The 14,117-nt window shown below is 36.1% G+C and overlaps 1 pseudogene; it reads right to left on the reverse strand.

Annotated features, from left to right (window-relative positions):
• Positions 1-3,587: 3,587 nt before the first annotated feature.
• Positions 3,588-4,519, reverse strand: LOC101179240 (annotated as a pseudogene).
• Positions 4,520-14,117: the final 9,598 nt, after the last annotated feature.

A 14,117-nucleotide genomic window follows, 5' to 3' on the forward strand; every position in this document is an offset into this window, starting at 1 on the left:
GGAAAAAAAGTTTATGTTTTGTCTACCATAATTAATGAAAAGTTATCACATAGCAAACATTTACCAATAGCACTTATTGATGAAATTCACTTCCCAAGTAATTCTTATGCACAAAGAACACATCCAAATTCAGGAAACAAATAAGATAAATTCAAAAAAAATCCACAGCGAGACACATTAAAATTGGCATATCTATACCAAAACATTAAAATTGGCAACAATCAAGACAAAGTTTTGAAAGTAGCAAAAGAAAAACAACTTGTCACATACTAGGGCAGCACCATAAACCTCCCGTGGATTTCTCAGCAGAACATTACTGGCCAGAAAAATGTGGGACTTAAATGCTGAAATAAAGGGAAAAAAATAACCTGACAACCAAGAATATTATAGCTGGAAAAACCGTCTTTCAAAAATGAAGCAGAAATAAAGATTTTCCCAGACAAAAAAAAGCTGAGGAAGTTCATCATCACTAGATCCACTTTAAAAGAAATGCTAAAGGGAGTTCTTCCAGTTAACATGAAAGGATGTCAAACGAAAATATGAAAGTATGTAAAAGCATAAAACTTACTGAAAGGAGTAGATATAAAGAAAAATACAGAATACTGTAATATCATAATGGTGGTGGGTACATCACTTAATTCTAGTATAAAAGTTAAAAGACAAAAGTATTAAAAATCACAATAAATAAAAATATGTTAAAAGAAACAATATGAATAAAGGTAATTTGTGACAAGAATAACAAAGTATATGTATGAAGGAGAGAAGTTAAAGTATAGAGTTTTATATGTGATTGAAGTTGAGTTGTTTACAGTTTAAAACAGATTGTTATAACAGTAAGTTGTTTTATGTAAGCCTGGTGGTAACCACAAAGAAAACATCTACATAAAGGAGAAAGAAATCAAAGCATATCAATACCAAAAACTCAATGTAACATAAAGGAAGACAGCAAGAGAAGAAAAGGTACAAAAGAATCACAAAACAGAAAACTATTAACAGAATGGCAACAGTAAGTTGTTCTCTAACACTCACTTGAAATGTTAATGGAATGACCTCTTCAATCAAAAGACACAGAGTAACTGAATGGGTAAACAAAAAGATTCAACTATATGCTGTGCTCAACTGATTCACCTGAGATTTTAGGAGACACATAGGCTAAAACTGAAAGGATAAAAATACGTGTGTGTGTGCACATGTGTGTGTATATGTATATATGTATATATACATATATATACACACATACACATACACATCCTATGCAAATAATAACCAAAAGAAAGCATGGTGGCTATACTTACATCAAACAAAATAGACTTTAAGTCAAAAACTGTCTCAAGATAGAGGAAAATATAGAATGATAAAAGGGTCAACTCACCAGGAAGATATCACAATTATGTGTGTGCATACATATATGCATCAGAGCACCTAAATATGTAAAGCAAACATGAACAGAAATAAAAGAGAAAATACAGAAACACAACAATAATAGGAGACTTCAGTACTCCACTTTCAATAATGGGTAGAAGAGTTAGACAATCAATAAGGACACAGGTGGACTTGAACAACATGTTAGACTAAATGGGCCTAATAGACATATACAGAACATTCCACACAACAGCAATTGAACATTCTTGCCAAGTATACGTGCAATTTTCTCCAGGATAGATCATGTTAGGTAACAAAACCAATCTTAACAAATCATGCTGAGTTTCTTTACTGATCATGATAGAGTGAGACTAGAAATTAATAGCAGATGGGAAACTGGAAAATCTATGAATATGTGGAAATTTAAAACATACTCTTGAATAACCAATGGTTCAAAGAATAAATCAAAAGTCAAATTTAAAAATACATTGAGACAAATTAAAACAAAAACACAACATACCAAAACTTATAGGATGCAGCAGAAGCACCACTAAGAGGACATTTATAGCAATAAACATCTATACTAAAAAGAAGAAAGATTTCAAATAAATTACCTAACTTTATACCTCAAAGAACTAGAAAAACAAACTAAGCCCAAAGGTAGGAGGAGAGAAATAATAAAGATTAAAGCAGAAATAAATAAAACAGAGAATAGAAAATAATAGAAAATAGCAACAAAATAAGATTTTTTTTAAAGATAAGCAAAATTGACAAATCTTTAGCTAGATTAAGAAAGAGAGGGATTCCAACAAATAAAATCAGAAATGAAAGTGGAGTTATTATAACAGATGTCTCAGAAATAAAAATGACCATCAGTGACTATTATGAACAATTATATGCCAACAAATTGGATAACCTAGAAGAAATGCACAAATTGTGATAAACACATAACCTATCAAGACTGAATAATACATAAATAGGAAATCTGAACAGATCTATAAATAGTAAGTAAATTGAATTAGTAGCCAAAATCTTTCTAATAAAAACAAACCCCAGGACCAGATGACTTCAAGTGTTGAATTCTATCAAACATCTAAAAACTTAACATTAATCCTTCTCAATTCTTCCTAAAAATTAAAGAACACAGAACATTTTCAAACTTATTTTATGAGATCAGCACTACCCTGATACTAAAGCCAGGCAAAAAAAATGATATTAAAAAAAGAAAACCACAGGTTAATATGTCTGGTTAACATAGACGAAAAAAAATCCTCCACAAAATACTGGCAAACCAAATTCAACAACATATTAAAGGTATACCCCATGACCAAGTAACATTTATTTCTTGGATGCAAGGATAGTTTACCATATGCATATCAATAAATGTGATATACCACATTAACCAAATGAAGGGCAAAAACACATGATCATTTCAACAAAGGCAGAAAAAACATTTGACAAATTTCTTTTTTTTTTTAATGGTCTAAGATATAATTCTGATTGTGGTCTGGATCATAAGTCTGCATCACATTTTAAATGTCTATTGTCTTACAGACAATAAGGTGTTTTATGGGGGAATGGGTGGGTGGAAAAATGGGAACAGGGCTTCTGAAGCTAATACCTGAAGAATATGGCAACATGAGACAGCACTGACCCAGCTGCTTTGGTAAATGGAGGAAAATCATCACAGGGTTGCTAGGAACATGCGTAAGACCAGGCTGTAGATTGCGCTGAAAGACCCCTCAAAACAAAACAATTTGCCATTCCTTTAACAATTACTAATATCAAGAACTTGGAATTGTGCCATAAAAGACAGAGCTTAAGATGGGGTGGAGCCCTTACCTCCACTGCTCCCCTGGGCCTAAAGCCTGGTTTCCTTATGGGTATTGGGGCCAAGCAAACAAGTCTCTATTTTCTACACAGTGAAAGTGGGGAGTGGGACATGTCCCAGATGATTTGGAACAAGGCCAGGGTCCTACGACCTTGGTGGTGTGATGGATGAGGTCCATAAGAAAATGGGCAGAGGGTCAACTTGTCTCTTCTTTCACCAAAAAGACCATGAGGTGTATAGCCCGTGGTCACCCTAGGGCTGCTGCCATCTTTTGTGCCCAGAGTCAAATCCTGCACTTCTGTAATGCATATTCCCTATCCTGCCAATATCAAAGATACCTTGAGGTAGGGTGGGGGCTCAGAAGAATCCTTCACCAGCTATGAGGCAAGCACAGCTAGGTGGGATCCTGGAGGCTTGAGGGAACACACTGCGGTGGTTGGTCAGATGGTAGAGTGTTTGGTGAAGCAGGGCATGAGCTACAGGGAGGTTGTCAGGATCCACGCCCAGCTCCTGCAGCAGGCTATGATACTCAGGCTTGGTCTCCAGTCGTTCAGCAGATTGGTAGACTCCATCCACTCCAACTGCACCTCCCAGTATACATAGATATTCTGGTTGAAAGTGACATATACGAGGCAGGAGCTGTTGCATCCCCCTGCAGGCATACAGACCTGCACAGAAGGCACGGATATTTTCATCCACTTGGAAGCGGACGAGGGTGCGATTGTGATCAATAATATATGTCGGTCCATCCCAGGCACATGGAACTACCTCCTCATGTCCGTTGCCGGTGACATCCCAATTTCTCCAGGGCGAAGAGCTGGTGATCCACCTGCACTGACCACAACAGCTTGTCTGCTTCCTCCATAAGCTTCAGCCTCCCATCCAGTGTGCTCACAGCAAAGATGCCGGAGCCACCACTCTCAACCGCATGGCCTCGTTTGTTGTTGCCAATTAGGTGAGTGGAGATATTCTTGTGGATACGGCCAGATGTGTGGTGCAGCACCACATCTCGGGCAGCTAGGGTCTCCCTACTGCCATCCATGACCCCTTCAGAGGCAGGAGGGGACCCTGTGTCCTTTTTCCACACACACGTTAGAATTGCATAAGTACAGCCTGGCTAAGACACCATCAGTTCAGGAACACCCAGCGGCCCCAGAGTCACTGAGAGGCTGTCCACCTGACCCTCCAGCAACCATTTCTTGAGGGACAACAGCTGCCCGGTCAGATGTTCAGGACCCTCACCTAGCTCCTCCCAGCGAAAAGCTCGCACCACACAGTCTGTGTAGCCCACCACCACAAACAACATCCATCTCCGTCTGTGGGCATGAAAGACAAATTTCAACACTTTTTCATGATAAAAACTCTCAACAAAACAAGAAGATAAGAAAATAACCTCAACACGATATAGATCATATATGAAAAAAAACACAGTTAATATTTTTCACAATGGTGAAAAGTTGAAAGCTTTCCCTCCAGGATCAGGAATAAGACCAGGATGCCTACTCTTTTGACATAGTACTGAAAGTCCTAGCCAGAGCAATTAGGGATGACAAAGAAAGAAAAAGTCTCCAAATCAGAAAGGAAGCAATAAAATTAACTCTGTTTGCATAATGGCATGATCTTATCTGTATAAATCCTAAAGATTTAACAAACAGACTCAAAATATAAAAAGCATAGAACTAGAAATCAAAGTCAAAATGTTGGATCATACAAAATCAACATATAAAAATCAGTGATATTTCTATACATAAAAAATTAAGAAAACAACTCCATTTACAATGACATAAAAAATAAAACACTAAGAAATAAACTTACTTAAGGAGCTGAAATACTTATACATTAAAGACAATGAAATATGGATAAAAGAAATTAAAACACACACAAATAAACAAGAATATGTCCCATGTTTATTGACTGCAAAATTCAACATTGTTAAAATATTCGTATTACCCAAAATGATTTACAGATTCAGTGCAATCCCTATTGAGATCTCATTGGCAGTTTTTTTCAGAAGCAGGAAAAAACAATTCAAAAATTAATGTGAAGCCACAGAAGACCCAAATTGCCAAAATGGTCTTGAGAAAAGAACAAAGCTAGAGGCATAACATTTTCTGATTTCAAAATGAATTATAAAACTAAAGTAAATAAAACAGTATGATACTGGTATAAGACAGATATGTAGACCAATGGAACAGAATAGAGAGCTGAGAAGCAAATCTGCACATACACCACATATATCCACACATAAAGTCAACTTATCTTTGACAAGAGTGCCAAGAATACATAATGGGGAAATTTTAATCTCTTTAATCAGTGGAATTTGGAAAAAAAATAAAATTGGACTCTTTGTATCATACACAAAAATCAACTCAAAATGGGTTCAATGTAAGACCTGAAACTACAAAATTCCTAGGAGAAAACGGAGGGAAACCCTCATGACATTGATCTAGGTAATGATTTCTTGGCTATGACACAAAAAGCACGGCCAAAAAACAAAAAGCAAAAATACACAAGTGGGACTACACCAAACTAAAAGCTTTTAATCCGAGTAACAGGCAACCTATGGAATGGAAGAAACACTTGTGAACCATACATCTGATAAGGGGTTAATATCCCAACTATGTAAGGAACTCCTTCAACTCAAATAGCAAAAAGGAAAAATAATGCAATAGAACAACAGAAACCGTGATTACAAAATAATGAAATACTTGAACAAACATTTCCCTAAAGAAGACATACGAATGGCCCACAGGTATATGATGAGACACTCAGCATCAATAATCATAAGGGAAATGCAAATCAAAACCATAATGAGGTATTATCTGACACCTCTTCAGATGGCTACTATAAAACATAAAAAAAAGAAGAAGAGAACAACTACTAGTGAGGGTCCAGGTTCCCCTTGCATGTTTTACAAGGAAATGTGTGGGCTACAAGTGTATACTTCCTGTTGGACCCATAGACCTCTACCCCTGTTGGTTTGGATATGGTTGGAAATGAGCTACAGCTGGGCTCTCTAAAGAATGCAGGTCTAGAGGATTATGTCACCTGGAAGACACTCCAAATTTCAGACAATGCTTAAGTAGAAGACAAGGGGAAACTAGCAGTGAAACAATAAATTTTTAAGGATTACAGCGCCTACAATTTAAGCACTATAAAGGGAAGCAGAAAAGAGCCCTTGCAATAGCATATTCTGGAATTAAGTAATATATAGATATCAGTTTAGAGTACCATAAAGATGAAGTAGAAAGAAGATTCAATAGACAATGGAAAAGAGATGAAATTCTTGTATTAACTAGAAATATAATGCAATCTGTGCCCATTAGTACAACCTCCACTTGCAGATTTAAGCAAAGAATCTCAACTCTCATTATAATGAAAAAGTCTGTGTCTATTTTACCTATTCAAAAATGCAAAAAGGTAAATAAAAATTAAAAATAAGATATGGGGAAAAAAATTAATGTAAAGCAAAATAAACTGCCTTCTGTAGGGTCAAAGAAGTGTTTTAGAAAATGTATTATGGAAGTATCTAAAAGAAAATTTTTGGAACTTATTGACCTTCTAGAAAGAGTAAAAGAAGACTTGGCCTTTATAAAAGTGGGAAAAGAATATATAAAGGGAAAATATTGAAATAAAAAGTAACAAAATAAGATGAAGAGGAAGATGGGTGTGATAAAGAATAATTTCAGGAATTCTAAAGCCACAAGGCAACAACTAATCTACATTGGAGGCAGTTGTAAAATTAAAACTTAGGACATAACAGTATTGCCTAGGTTGTCTTTCGGGGTTTTTATAGTTTTGGGGGGTTTATATTTAAGTATTTAATCCATCCTGAGTTAATTTTTATATATGGCATAAGGAAGGGGTCCAGTTTCAATTTTCTGCACATGGCTACCCAGATATCCTAGCACCATTTATTGAATAGGGAATCCTTTCCCCATTGCTTATTTTTGTCAGGTTTGTTGAAGGTCCAATAATTACATAAGTGTGGCCTTATTTCTGAGTTCTCTATTCTGTTCCATTGGTCCATGGATCTGTTTTTGTACCAGTCTCATGCTGTTTTAGTTACTGTATTCCTGTAATATGTTTTGAATTTGGGTATTGTGATACCTCCAGCTTTGTTCTTTTTGCTTATAATTGCTTTGGCTATTCAGGCTCTTTTTTGGTTCCACATGAATTTTAAAATAGTTTTTTTTTCTAGTTCTGTGGAAAATGTCAATGGTAGTTTAATAAGAATAGCAATGAATCTATAAATTGCTTTGGGCAATATGACCATTTTAATATTGATTCTTCTTATCCATGAGCATGGAATGTTTTTCCATTTGTCTGTGTCATCTCTGATTTCTTTGATAGGCAATACCATTCTGGACATAAGAATGGAAAAGATTTCATGACAAAGATGCCAAAAGCAATTGCAACAAAAGCAAAAATTGACAAATGAGATCTAGTTAACTACAGAGCTTCTGCACAGCAAATAAAATTATCAACACAGTGAAGAGATAACCTACAGAATGGAAGAAAAGTTTTGCAAACCATGCATCTGACAAAAGTCTATTATCCAGCATCTGTAAGAAACTGAAACAAATTTATGAGAAAAAACAACCCCATTAAAAATGGGCAAAGGACATAAACAGACACTTTTCAAAAGAAGATATACATGTAGCCAACGAGCATATGAAAAAAATCTCAACATCACTGGTCACTAGAGAAGTCCAACTCAAAACCACAATTAGATACTATCTCACCCAAGTCAGAATGGCTATCATTAAAAAGTCAAAAAATAATAGATGCTAGCAAGGTTTTGGAGAAAAAAGAATGCTTATATATTGTTGGTGGGAGAGTAAATTAGTTGTGGAAGAGGGTGTAGATTCCTCAAAGACCTAAAAACATAAATACCATTCAACCCAGCAATCCCATTACTGTGTATATATCCAAAAAATATAAATTGTTCTATCATAAATTTGCACACATATGTTCATTGCAACACTATTCACAATAGCAAAGATATGGAATCAGCCTAAATATCCATCAATGGTAGACTGGAGAAAGAAAAAGTGGTACATCTGATCTTTGATAAACCTGACAAAAACAAGCAATGGGAGTTTCTTTTGCTGTGCAGAAGCTCTTCAGTTTAATTAGATCTCATTTGTCAATTTTGGCTTTTGTTGCCATTGCTTTTGGTGTTTTAGACATGAAGTCCTTGCCCATGCCTATGTTCTGAATGGTATTGCCTAGGTTTTCTTCTAGGGTTTTTATGGTTTGGGGTCTAATATTTAAGTCTTTAATCCATCTTGAATTAATTTTTGTATAAGGTGTAAGGAAGGGATCCAGTTTCAGCTTTCTACATATGGCTAGCCAGTTTTCCCAGCACCATTTATTAAATAGGGAATCCTTTCCCCATTTCTTGTTTTTGTCAGGTTTGTCAAAGATCAGATGGTTGCAGATGTGTGGTATTATTTCTGAGGGCTCCGTTCTGTTCCACTGGTCTATATCTCTGTTGGTACCAGTACCATGCTGTTTTGGTTACTATAGCCTTGTAGTATAGTTTGAAGTCAGGTAGCATGATACCTCCAGCTTTGTTCTTTTGGCTTAGGATTGTCTTGGCAACGCGGGCCCTTTTTTGGTTCCACTACCATCAGAGTGAACACGTAACCTACAGAACGGGAGAAAATTTTTGCAATCTACTCATCTGACAAAGGGCTAATATCCAGAATCTACAAAGAACCAAACAAATTTACAAGAAAAAAACAAACAACCCCATCAACAAGTGGGCAAAGCATATGAACAGACACTTCTCAAAAGAAGACATTTATGCAGCCAACAGACACATGAAAAAGTGCTCATCATCACTGGCCATCAGAGAAATGCAAACCAAAACCACAATGAGATAACATCTCACACCAGTTAGAATGGTGATTACTAAAAAGTCAGGAAACAACAGGTGCTGGAGAGGATGTGGAGAAATAGGAACACTTTTACACTGTTGGTGGGACTGTAAACTAGTTCAATCATTGTGAAAGACGGTGTGGCGATTCCTCAAGGATCTAGAACTAGAAATACCATTTGACTCAGCCATCCCATTACTGGGTATATACCCAAAGGATTATAAATCATGCTGCTATAAAGTCACATGCACACGTATGTTTATTGCAGCACTATTCACAATAGCAAAGACTTGGAACCAACCCAAATGTCCATCAATGATACACTGTATTAAGAAAATGTGGCACATGAACACCATGGAATACTATGCAGCCATAAAAAATGATGAGTTCATGTCCTTTGTAGGGACATGGATGAAGCTGGAAACTATCATTCTCAGTAAACTATCGCAAGGACAAAAACCCAAACATCGCATGTTCTCACTCATAGGTGGGAATTGAACAATGAGAACACTTGGACACAGGAAGGGGAACATCACACACCAGGGCCAGTTGTGGGGTGGGGTGAGTCGGGGAGGGATAGCATTAGGAGATATACCTAATGCTAAATGACGAGTTAATGGGTGCAGCACACCAACATGGAGCATGTATACATATGTAACAAACCTGCACGTTGTGCACATGTACCCTAGAACTTAAAGTATAATTTAAAACAAATAGTCCAAAACATTTCCAAAAAAAAAAGAAAAACAAGCAATGGGAAAAGGATTCCCTATTTAATAAATGGTGCTGTGAGAACTGGCTAGCCATATGCATAAAATTGAAACTAGACCCCTTCCTTACACCTTATGCAAAAATCAACCCAAGATGGATAGAAGACTTAAATGTAAAACCCAAAACTGTAAAAACCCTAGAAGAAAATCTAGACAATACCGTTCAGGAAATAGGCACAGCAAAGATTTCATAATGAAAACCCCAGAAGCAATTGCAACAAAAGCAAAAATTGACAAAGGGGACCTAATTAAACCAAAGAGCTTCTGCACAGCAAAAGAAACTATCATCAGAGTGAACAACCTACAGGATAGGAGAAAGTTTTCGCAATCTATTCATCTGACAAAGATCTAATATCCAGAGTCTACAAGGAACTTAAACAAATTTACAAGAAAAAACAAACAACCCCATTGAAAAGTGGACAAAGGACATGAACAGACACTTCTCAAAAGAGACATTTATGTGGCCAACAAACATATGAAAAAAGCTCAACATCAGTGATCATTAGAGAAATGCAATTCAAAACCACAATGAGATATAATCTCATGACACTCAGAATGGTGAATATTAAAAAGTCTAGAAAAAACAGATGCTAGCAAGGTTGTGGAGAAAAAGAAATGCTTTTACACTGTTGGTAGGAGTGTAAATTAGTTCAACCATTGTGGAAAACAGTGTGGTGATTCCTCAAAGACCTAAAGGCAGAAATACCGTTTTACCCACTGGTATTTGATACCCAGTAATCCCATTAGTGGGCATATACCCAAAACAACAGAAATTAATGTATTATAAAGATACATGCACACGTATGTTCATTGCAGCAGTACTCATAATAGCAAAGACATGGAATCAACTCAAATGCCCATCAATGATAGACTGGATAAAGAAAATGTGGTACACATACACCATGGAATACTATGCAGCCATAAAAAGGAACAAGATTATGTCCTTTGCAGGGACATGGATGGAGCTGGAAGCCATTACCCTCAGCAAACTAACACCAGAACAGAAAACCAAACCCCACATGTTCTCACTTGTAAGTTGGAGCTAAACAATGAGAAGACATGAAAGGGAACAACACACACTGGTGACCTATTGGGAACATGGAGTGGAGAGGAAGAGCATCAGAAAGAATAACTAATGGATGCTGGGCTTAATACCTATGTGATGGGTTGATCTGTGCAGCAAACCACCATGGCACACGTTTACCTGCATAACAAACCTGCAGAGCCTTCACATGTACCCCAAACATAAAAGCTAAAGGAAAAAAAAGAAAACATAGTAAAACCAAACACCTCATGTTCTCACTCATGGGTGGGAAATGAACAATGAGAACACACGGACACAGGAAGGGGAACATCACACTCCGGTGACTGTTGTGGGGTAGGGGGAGGGGGGAGGGACAGCATTAGGAGATATACCTAATGCTAAATGACGAGTTAATGGGTGCAGCACACCGACATGGCACATGGATACATATATAACAAACCTGCACATTGTGCACATGTACCCTAAAACTTAAAGTATAATAATAATAAAAAAAAGAAAATACAGTACATCTATACCACAGAATACTATGCAGCCATTAAAAAAGAGAGATTATATTCTTTGCAGGAATGTTTGCAGGAACATAGTTGGAGCTGGAGGCCATTATCCTCAGCGAACTAATGCCGGAACAGAAAATCAAATACTGCATGTTCTCACTTATAAGTGGGAGCTAAATGATGAGAACACATGGACACAAAGAGGGGAACAACAGACACTGGAGCCTATTTGAGGGTGGAGGCTGGGAGGAGGGAGAGGATCAGGAATAATAACTAATAGGTACTAGGCTCAATACTTGGATGATGAAATAATCGTTACAACAAACCCCCATGACACAAGTTCACCTGTATAACAAATTTGCACATGTACCCCTGAACTTAAAAGTTGAAAAAAAAAAAAAAAAACTTAGGACAATGGAGTCACTGAACATGAGAAGCTTTCTAAGAAGACAGAAGAAAAATGAAAAGAAATTAAAGCAATAAAATAAAATATTAGGTTATTTTATTCAATAACTCCTGCAGCAAAACTGAAATTAGAGAATAAATGTTAAAAATAATGAAAATGCTAAAACTATATTCAGAAGGAAATTCAGAGCATTAAAAATTTTTCTTAAACACAGAGTACAGAAAATAAGAAGTAAAATTTGAGAATAGAAACTAAAGAGTAACAGTACAAAATACTGTATGCTAATTTTAGAAATCAAAAAGTAAAAGATACACTACAAAAGTCATTTGTGGGAAAATTTATTATACAAAGATAATGTAGAATTTTTAATTTATAGAAACTTGGCTCTGTCATAAAATATTAATGTAAAATATTTTTAAAGAATAAAAAATGTATCTACAAAAAGCAGAAAAAGAACTAAGAATTAAATGTTGAGTAGTAGATTAAAAACAGGAACAGTAGGGTAAGTATATAAACTCAAAAACTTGTTCCTTTAAGAAGAAAAACCACAATACGAAATGGCAAACCTAATCAAAAAAAGAAGGAAGGCACTAATATATAACAATTAGAATAAGAAATAGAAGAATAAAAACTATCATTTATGTGCAGCTGTCTACGTACCAGAGACTTTGTTGAGTACTTTACAATCATTAGAAAATTTAAAACTACAGCCTTATCAGGTAGATACTTGTATTCCAATTTTCCAGAGTAAACTGAGCCTCAGAGCATTAAGAAACTTGTTCTACTGAAAACTTACGAGGAACTTGTGAACAAACGTTAAAACCACCACAGTAATTGATAAATATTTTGAGCATGATACTTTAAGTCTAAGCAAATATACTCTTTCCTTATAAAGATCCACCCACAAATTTTAAAGCTTATATCACTAGTAGTAGTCATGTTGATATCACATACGTCTGATAACATAATATGACACTATCAGAGAATGTATCACCTTTATTCTTCTTGCCCAGAACCTCAGTCAAATCATGAGAAAACATTAGAAAACCCCAAGCTGAGGGACCCTCTACAAACACCTGACCAGTACTCTTCAAAACTGTCGAAGTAAACAAAGAACAAAGTGAGACTGATTAGAGGAGACTATGATGTCACGATGACTAATGCAATATCTGATATCCTGGATTTAATTCTGGGGCAGAAAAAAGACATCAGTAGGAAAATTTGTGAAACCTGAATAAAGTCTGCAGTTTAGATAATATAATAGTATACCAATGTTAAGTCTTAGTTTTAGTAAATATACCACAGTTACATAAAAGACTAATGTTAGGGGAAGCTGGATGAAAGCTATTCAGGCATTCTCTCATCTGCACAATTCTTCTGTAAATATATAATCGTTTTAAAATAGAAAGTTTTTTTAAAAAAAAAAAAAAAAGAAAGAAACTTGTTCTAGCCACAAAGCCAGGAAATGATAATGCCATTATTGGAATCCTAGAAGACCTGTAACTTGCAATATTGACCACTGCGGAGATTAACACCAAATTAGAGAAAGTTATTTAAATTATGAGAGAATCCTGTGTGCAAGTCCACTGAAAAATCAAAAACTTCAATGAAAAGAATACATTTCTTAAAAAAGTAAATTATCAAAATTTACGGAACAGTCGATAAAAAGATCATATGAAGTCAAAACCAACCTTAAAACCTGCATTTTAAATGCTCTAAATCTATGTATTGTTAGGAGTAAGTTCTAGAATGCGTTTAACTGCTCAATCATCCTTAGCCTATGTATTCTTTTCCAGAACAGAGAAAACAATGAAAAACTCCATGATTTGTATGAAGCCAACATAATTAGCTGTATCATAGACTAAACATAGGTACCACAAAAAAGGAGAATGAAGGTGAACATAATGATGAATATTTCACACAGAATTCACAAATAAAATACTAGCCAGTTAAATCCGTTAGTGCAAAGCTTGTCCAGAAAACTTGGCAGATGTGCAGGGGAGTAGCAATTTATCTCAGCCCATGAGGCAACAGGACAAGGCTTGAGCAGCTTGAGCCCTAACACCTTTTGCCTCAGACAGTGATGATCTTGGTGGTGGGTTCAAAGATCTGAGCGGGGTGAGTGGGTGAGATGAGGGTGGCATGCCCAGCTGCTGTCACAGATGAAAATCAAGATGAGGGAGGAGCTATACCTAGCACTTGCTGCTCTGCCACAGCTTGCTGAGCATGGGCGAGTTGCTGCTATCACTGGACATTTACTTCAGCAGTCAGATGCCTGCTCACTGATGTGTGTCCCATTCCCAATGGTGACAGAGAATCCCAGG

This window comes from Nomascus leucogenys, chromosome 2 (assembly GCF_006542625.1).
Source record: "Nomascus leucogenys isolate Asia chromosome 2, Asia_NLE_v1, whole genome shotgun sequence".
Taxonomy (NCBI): domain Eukaryota; kingdom Metazoa; phylum Chordata; class Mammalia; order Primates; family Hylobatidae; genus Nomascus; species Nomascus leucogenys.